Source organism: Mus musculus, chromosome 13 (assembly GCF_000001635.26).
Source record: "Mus musculus strain C57BL/6J chromosome 13, GRCm38.p6 C57BL/6J".
NCBI lineage: Eukaryota > Metazoa > Chordata > Mammalia > Rodentia > Muridae > Mus > Mus musculus.
In genome coordinates this window covers 21,917,770-21,926,074 of record NC_000079.6, presented here as the reverse complement: position 1 = coordinate 21,926,074, position 8,305 = coordinate 21,917,770, and the positions used below count along the sequence as shown (strand labels likewise).

At 42.6% G+C, this 8,305-nt stretch overlaps 3 non-coding genes across 3 annotated transcripts; 1 reads left to right on the top strand and 2 right to left on the bottom strand.

Annotated features, from left to right (window-relative positions):
* The first annotated feature begins 1,058 nt into the window (after positions 1-1,058).
* n-TStga2 lies at positions 1,059-1,140 on the top strand. Its single transcript has one exon. It is a non-coding gene; the product is annotated as a tRNA-Ser (tRNA).
* Positions 1,141-5,803: 4,663 nt separating this feature from the next.
* Positions 5,804-5,875, bottom strand: n-TQctg10. The gene has a single exon. It is a non-coding gene; the product is annotated as a tRNA-Gln (tRNA).
* A 903-nt stretch (positions 5,876-6,778) lies between these two features.
* n-TSaga5 lies at positions 6,779-6,860 on the bottom strand. Its single transcript has one exon. It is a non-coding gene; the product is annotated as a tRNA-Ser (tRNA).
* Positions 6,861-8,305: the final 1,445 nt, after the last annotated feature.

Genomic DNA, 8,305 nt, shown 5'->3' with positions numbered 1-8,305 from the left:
ACAGCTAAAGAGCCGCTGCTCTTCCAGAGAATCTGAGATTGGTTTCCAGCATCCAAGCCAGCAGCTCTCCCCGGCCTATAACCTTGGCCGCAGCAACCAAATCCAATAACCTTTTCTGGCCTCCGAAGACCCTAACATACAGTTGAAGAGCATACTCTACTACATAGCAAATTCAAGGCCAGACTACTATAGTTAGCCCTATTCTAAAACCTAAGCAACACAGGAAACAAACAAACAAACAAACAAACAAAAAAGGAGGGGGGGTGAAGCAGGTGGAGAAAGCTTCCCTGTGTTGTGGGTCACGGAGGTCACTTCTCCTAATTTACTATTTAAACATATATATTCCAGAGAACCACCTTCATTCCTCGGAATTATGAGGTGAAGCACAGGATACAAAATTTCTAACTTGTCTGTGAAGAGAGGTAAAATAAAATTATGCCAGTTTCTCATATGATCCGATTCTAACAACCGCCCAAGTCTCCGACACATAAGAAATCAGCACTGTTATTTTCACTTGACTTATTGAAGTTGGCGTGTCTTTCTTTAGTCATTTGTCCTTTTCTTAGGCAAGACAGAGAAGCGCGCTCACATTCAAAATCCTCAGAAATTCTACACGGAGTTCCTTCCTCTACTGGGCTCCAGAGTCTGGGGACGTAGTGATACCTACAGTGAGTAAATACTTCAGGAGATCTGAGAACACAAGTAGCCCCTTCTTCCCAGCACCCCATCCCCTCTGTAGTCTAATGGCCCCAGGAATTGTAGGTTTATCCTGTCGATCCCTCCCTCCCGCTTCTTCATTCTCCTAGTTCCTTGCATTTGGCAGATCTACCCTAAAGCTACTTTGAGTGGACTTGGAACTGCAGACGCCTCTGTGCGGATCCCAGAGAACGCATCAGTAGCGAGGGGTTCAGCTTCCGGGAGGCCTTCTCTGTCTTGCAACGGAATATGCGGTTCTTGTGTTTTTCTAAGTACTCTAAGAAATTCTTTACTACTAGAGTTCTTTACAAGCCGTATCTATCTATTTCTTTATCCTAACACTTTAGGTGTTTAGAGGAAAGGTAGTCGTGGCCGAGTGGTTAAGGCGATGGACTTGAAATCCATTGGGGTTTCCCCGCGCAGGTTCGAATCCTGCCGACTACGGTTTTACCAGCACCCAGTTAAGTTCAATGAATTAAAAAGTACGTTGTTGACTTCGTTAAATCTTTGGATTAGAACAGGTTTGTCATTTCCTTGGAGTCACTTTAACATTAACAATAGCAACACTTGGAAGGCCAAAGTAGCCTTGTTTCCTTGAGACGAGCTGAGCTCCATATTGAGAGAGAAACATGTTTGAAGACCTGAGTTTCATAATATCTCCTCCTGGTACTGATGTAGTAGAAACTGAGAACAATGATGTCACAAAGTAGGATCCTACTTTGAATTTGATTAAAAACATTAAATTACACGAAGAGGAGTTTAAAAGTGCATCCCCAGTTTTATTATCAGTGTAATTCCACCAGGCAGACAGAATGACCCTGGTTAACAGCCTGGCAAAAGCTGCCCTGGTCTGTCTCTAGATAACAACAATGTTTTTTGTTATTGACTGTAAATCTCCCGACTTGTACGAACAACCAAACCTTGGAATTTTTCCTGTCTTTGTGCAATAGGCTTAGTTGCTCAACATGGAACTTGAGGCTGTAAAACCATATAAGATGACCGAGATTTCTGTGTCTGGAGCCCAAACCACTTGTGCACTGTTCTTAGTTTGCTTTATTAATCTCTCAGCGCTGGAGTGATTTCTCACTGAGAAGGCATATTAATTCTATACTAGCATTGATGATTTAACCTAGATTCTTAAGCATGCTAGGCAAGTGCTCTACCACTGAGCTGAGTTGCTACCCTGGCCTTGAAGCTCACTGAAAGCCTTCTGCCCCTGCCTCACAGGAGCTAGGGTTACAGGCCTGTGCCACGTGCCTATTTTCTCCATTCATTCTGCTCAATGACACACAATGACGCGGTAAACTAAAGGTTTCTAGATAGAATTATGAACCCAGATTTCACAGTTCCTTCATGGAATTGTGAAGGAATTGTGAAATATTCCCAAACTATCATGTTATTTGAAGACTCCCAATAAGCTTTATGGGGTACTTCAAATGCTGAATATCAAATCTCATTTTTCAAGGACTTTTTGTAGTGAATCTCATCTTAGAGGCAATCACTCAAGACACAGGATATTCTAGAGGAAGGTGGAACATTGTAACCTGCAGGGAAGCTCGTTGGCTCAGGAAGTAAACCTCTCAAAGACTTTAGGAAGTGCTTAAACTGAACAGATATGGTAGGTCCTCCTCAAGCCTAGTTATAAGCATAAGTAAGGCCTGCTGAAAGATTTTCTTATGTAAGCTGAGTTGCCTAGAAGAGTCTCAGACAGGCCTGGGAGAAAATAGACCCTAAAAGAGGTTCCAACCATCTGTGCTGCCTGCAAGAGCCTGATGAGCTACTTCCAAGTTGTACAGCTAGTTCCAGGTTCCCAGATTTCCAGAGCTGTCATTCATGCTGTGGTAAGTAGACATTTGTCCATGTCTCCCCAGGAATAGTATCACACAACAGCCACAAACTACTATTTCAAAGGCTCTCCATGCTTTCTGGTTTGTATATCCATACACTATAATTCATTTCACAAGTCAGGAGGACTGTAGAGGGGAAGACAACAAGAAACAAAGCTATGTCTGAGATGGTAAGACATTCAGAGGCTGAACGTCCTTTAAGTGGACTCTAAGTCCTACGTCAGGAAAGCTGTCTGGGTGTTTTCTGCTCAGTAGCCCTCACTCAGCCCCAGTCTGGTCTGGCTCTCTAGCCTTGCCCTCTAGTGACAGGCTGCAGAGCAATGCTGTGCAGCTAGAGGTCTTTGAGTGGTTTGGGGATTGGGCTCATAGCACTGCCCATGAGATCTTTGGAGGTGACAGTGCTTTTATATAGAAAATATCAATTATTAGTCCAGGGAGTCTGTCATCTGCTTTCTATCAAGCTGCTTTTTTAGTCCACAAAGAGTCCCCTGACTTTGGACTTTCTCAGCCCCCTCGTATCTGTCACTGAAAACAATTTACTCTTTTCATAACTTAAAGGAGATATAAGTAGAGGGTATTTTAGCCAGACAGATGGAGAAGTTGTAGTTTCTCCATCAACATGATGAAAAGAAGGAGAAAAAAAAATGGAAGAAAAGAAACTGTAGTGATCTATACCTATAATTATAGCACTACTGTGTGGGGTGGAATTGAGGCAGAAGAATTCCTGTGAGTTCAAGTCCACCCTGGGCAACACAGTGAGTTCTAGACTAGCATAAACTACAGCGAGACCTCGTAGGAAAGGAAGGAAGAGGAAGTATTAGTTCTTTCTAGTTTTACATTAGGAGAAAATACCTCACTTTTCTACCTGGAGATTCAGAACTGATCCAGCCCTTCCTACTTGGCTTATCACATTGAGGAGACCACCGTATCCTGAGAACAAAGAATCTCTGAAGCGTATGCATTTAGTTTTTGTCCAGAGGAAATAAAGATGATTCCACATTTCTGGGAAGAGAGAGTGAGAACAAACTCTGAGTGAAAAGCCCGCAGTCGCACTGTCGCCGAAGAGCTGAGAGCATGGCTCTAGAGTGTGAGCATATAACCACTGCAACATCTGGAAGGAAGACATGGAGTGTAGCTGTTCAATATTAGAAGCTTTTTGCTTTGCTGCTTCTTCTTCTTTTTCTTCTTCCTTCCTTCCTTTCTTTTCTTCTTTCTTTCTTTCTTTCTTTCTTTCTTTCTTTCTTTCTTTCTTTCTTTCTTTCTTTCTTTTTTCCTTTCTTCCTTCCTTTCTTCCTTTCTTCTTTTCTCCTCCTCCTCCTCCTCCTCCTCCTCCTCCTCCTCCTCCTCCTCCTCCTCCTCCTCCTCCTTCTTCTTCTTCTTCTTCTTCTTTTTGAGAGGCAGTCTTACTGTGTAGCCTTGCCTCTCTCCCCTGAGTGCTGGAATTAAAGTTGTGTGACCTCCAGAAAATGTTTTTTGTCAAATTATTTGGCTGTGATCCTGAAAGAACTAGTTAGGAAGCAAGTTATGACACAAGCACCCTGGTGCTGGGTAAGCCATTCAGCTCTGAGGGAGAGGAGACCAACCTGTAGGACACTTAAGGAAACTAAGAGCGTCAAGGATTTTAAATGCAGTTAGGATGCATTTTGTGCCAAACAAAGTATTATATAGTATTTAAAGGATTGGATCTAAATTTAACCTTATGGATAAATGTGAAAAAGAAAGAAAATAAGTAACTATTACAGAAGCAGAATGAAACATATAACAAATTTATCATCATAGAAAAGAAAAGTCACATTAATATACGGTTTGTAGGAAGTAGTATATTCGGTTATGAGTGTAAACATTAAACATGTTTCATACAGACTTTGGAACAATTAGAGATAGTCCATTGTGAGAATAAAGAAGAGCCAATTGAGAGAAAGGAGTGATGGTGCACACTTGTGATCCAGTACCTAGGAGCCAGAAGCAGGACGCTCACTTCAATTGCAAGGTCTGCCTAGGTTGCATACGGAATGAGGCCAGTCAGGGATTTTTTACATAAACTGAAAATGGTACCATGAACTGTGGAACATAGCCAACCCAAACACCTGCGTCTGAACTCCAAAACAGAATGTAACTCTGTGGACAGTGGCGATGCTTTCATGCAGGCTATTCTATAGTCATAACAAGGGTGGACACATGCTAATGGAGTACAAACTTGTGTCATATAAAGGGTGTGGTGGGGCTAGAAATCACCAGATCTACACTATTACTTTAATTAAATGACTTGGAGAGGGTTGAAGGGAGGAAGGCTCTGCTCCAAATTGGAAGGTATCCGAAATCAGGTGAATCATTTATTAATCTCATTTGTGGACAGACTAGAGTGAGGAAAAGTTAAAATTAATGGAGACATGCTCATCGAATGCCCCCATTTTAGCTGATAAAGAGGAATGGTTACTATGTTTTGAGTAATAATAGTCATCAAGTAGGGGGAGAATGCCTTTTTTTTTTTTTTTTTTTTTTGGTTTTTTGAGACAGGGTTTCTCTGGCTGTCCTGGGACTCACTTTGTAGACCAGGCTGGCCTCGAACTCAGAAACTCGCCTGCCTCTGTCTCCCAAGTGCTGGGATTAAAAGCGTGCGCCACCAAACCCGGCAAGAAATACGACTTTGGAGTTCCCAAAATGTTCCCATTCCTTCAGCCTCTGTAGAAAATCCCAAATTATAACAAGGCCTCTATGTTTTCTTACTTACAGTCAGTTAATTTAAAATTTTCAATGATTTGTTTAGTGCACCTGTTTATTCATCTTGCTGTGCTTTATACACACATATAAACTATTTTCTGTGGTTGTTGCAGGGAGAGGGAGAAACCATTCAGCTGCAGGTCATTTGTAGAGGAGAAACTTGTTATGAACAGTATTTTTTTTCAGTCTATTTAGTGTGCACAGAAAATAAGATCTTGTTTCAAGTGTATGGTCTCATTTTATTGGTAATTTTATTTATTATTTATCTACAGAGTTGCACATAGAGGGCATGGTAGGCAAGCTTTACATTTAACTAGCTCTTGGTTTACTTCCTAGTTTCAGTAGAGCGTTTCTTCCTCAGGTTGGAAATTCATACTTCATTGAAATTGACCATTGCAGTGGGGTCTGGGCCTGCAGGATTTTACAGTAGACACAATGTACACAGTTATATAGATCGTTTACAGAGTATAGGAAGGAGGCAAGAGGAGAGACAGGACAGGTAGAAATAACGACTAAATCTAGAGTAAAAATAGCTACTAAGGTCCCACCGAGATTTGAACTCGGGTCGCTGGATTCAGAGTCCAGAGTGCTAACCATTACACCATGGAACCTCACAATAAACCTCTTTCTCCACTATGACTAATCAATGATCGATAGGGTGCTAGGTAATCGAAGTCTGAATTTCTGTTTGTGACAGTATCTAGTTCAGACTGCTCTTCCACTACCTTGTGGCTACATTTGTCTTTGAACTCCCTATACTCATAGTGCCTCCACCGAAGATCTGGGAGTACAGGAGTGTGCTACCACACCCCGTTTTCAAAGTAAAAAAAAAAAAAAAAAAAAAAAAAAAAAAAGAATATATGCCGGGCAGCAGTGGTGGCACACGACTTTAATCCCAGCATTTGGGAGGCAGAGACAAGCAGATTTCTGAGTTCAAGGCTAGACTGGTCTACAGAGTGAGTAACATGAAAAACAAAAACAAAACAAAACAAAGAATATATCTACTGGTGACATCCTTTCGAAGAAAACCTTCAGGAATTTGTTTATTTTGTCTGCTTCAAGTAGTTCTCGGATATTCTAGAGTTGGAGCGAATGTTTTTCATGTACTTTAATACCTAGAAACACAGTCGTAGTCCACCCACCCACTCACCCAAATGCCCCTGGGAGATTTCCCTCTCGGTCTCTGTCTTTCTCTCTCCCTCCCTCTCTCTTCCTACGTGTACAACTTCAGCCATAAAATACTTTTCGTTGTCTCTAGGGTTAATTCTGTGCTCTAGACAACAAATCAAAAAAAAAACAAATCTCTTTCTATCAGTGAGTCCTTTTTGAGTCCTGTCCTCCCCATGCGACCTCAACATTGTAGAGTAGGAAGCAAGGAAATTCCACGAAGCTGAAGTCAAGTTCAGTAAAGAAGGTTCTCATACTCTTTACCACCTTCCTCTTCCAGGAATTTTTGCCAACTCACACCATAGCTTACCCACCTGGCATTACACCTAGACTAAAACAGACCATGACGTAGTCGGCAGGATTCGAACCTGCGCGGGGAGACCCCAATGGATTTCTAGTCCATCGCCTTAACCACTCGGCCACGACTACAGCTGGAACTTTATGCCTTTCTCTCTAAAGTAAGGGACTTTGCTCAGGTCGGATGTCGGCTTGTAGGTGCTTGCTCTACAGGAGCACGAGACTGAAAAATGCTCCGAAAAATCCCTTTGTTCGTAAACTTGTCATCTCGTGCCAGTGGCAAAAGGGTAGTGGGGCAAGTCCGCGAAACTGGAAACGTACATCCAGGCCTTGTGAGTAGTTTCGAAGCCCGGATGGGATCATTCTTCTGCTAGAACTTTCAGGTACATAGCCTCCTCGCTAAACCACGCTGCGTAGCGGACTTCAGGATGTAAACAACGCTGCGGCCAAGTGTCCTCAGTTCCCAAGTACGTACCGCAGCCTTCCTCTCGCTTTCCCAAGAAGGCCTTTGCAAACGCCTTCGCGCTTCACTTTCCAGAAGCTACCGAAATCGCTAGAAACAGCCAACTCAGCAGTTTCTTTTCCTAATTGAATTTTACTTTAAAATAGGCTTAATGCAAAAGTCATCCCCCTGCGATTTATTCGAAGCCTTAGGTCACAAGTAGCCAGAGCTCTATACAAATCCTAGGCACTTGTGAGTACTGAGCCCGAAGCAGGATAGAAGACCAAGTAAACGTTAGGGACCGGACCCCTCATCCAAGAGTCAAGAGACCCTAAGCAAAATTAACTAACATATTTACAAAACAAACAAACAAACAAACAAACCACAAACCCCACTACCCTCTAACCTAGTAAGTATCTTTTTGTCCTTTTATAATCTACCTTTGTCTTCTCAGTCTGTAATCAAAATAGTTGAAAGTCCTTAATTAAGAGTTACTATATTACAGATCCGGGAAGTAAAAAGTGAGGGAAGTGTACTACGACTGCTTCGGGACCACACAGCATTCTCTGGCTTTCTTCTAATTCTCACTCTTGCGTATTCTATTATCCACGTTCCAGTTACTTCCTAGACCTTTCCTGCCATCAGTTGGAAAGTAGAGGGAAGTCAGCAGGAGAGGTAGGCAACAGGTCCAGAAGATGAAGAAAAGAGTGGACGAAGCAGCAAGAGCCGCGGAGAGGGAAGGGTATCTTGTAGAAAAGCTCAGTCGCCTGTCGTGCGACCCCAAAGTAGAGAGACGAGATTGGACACGGATCCCGAAACTTAGTTATCTGACTTCAAATTCGGGTGCTCCACCAATTTTTATTCTAAATTAATTTGCGGGAAGAGCACGTGAACACTACAGTGATGTGCTTCCGTAGGAGCATCTCATCTCAGCCACCACCACCACCACCACCACCACCACCACCACCACCACCACCACCAAAAACTTCCAGGAGAAAAGCCTGGAGATTTCCAGAGCTGCCAGAACACAACGGAACATCACCACCAGGGCTCCGTGTACTAAACCCGAGAATCGGCCTTTTCTAAAGAACTCAGACGCAACACAAGAAAAAAAGAAAGAAAGAAAGAAAGAAAG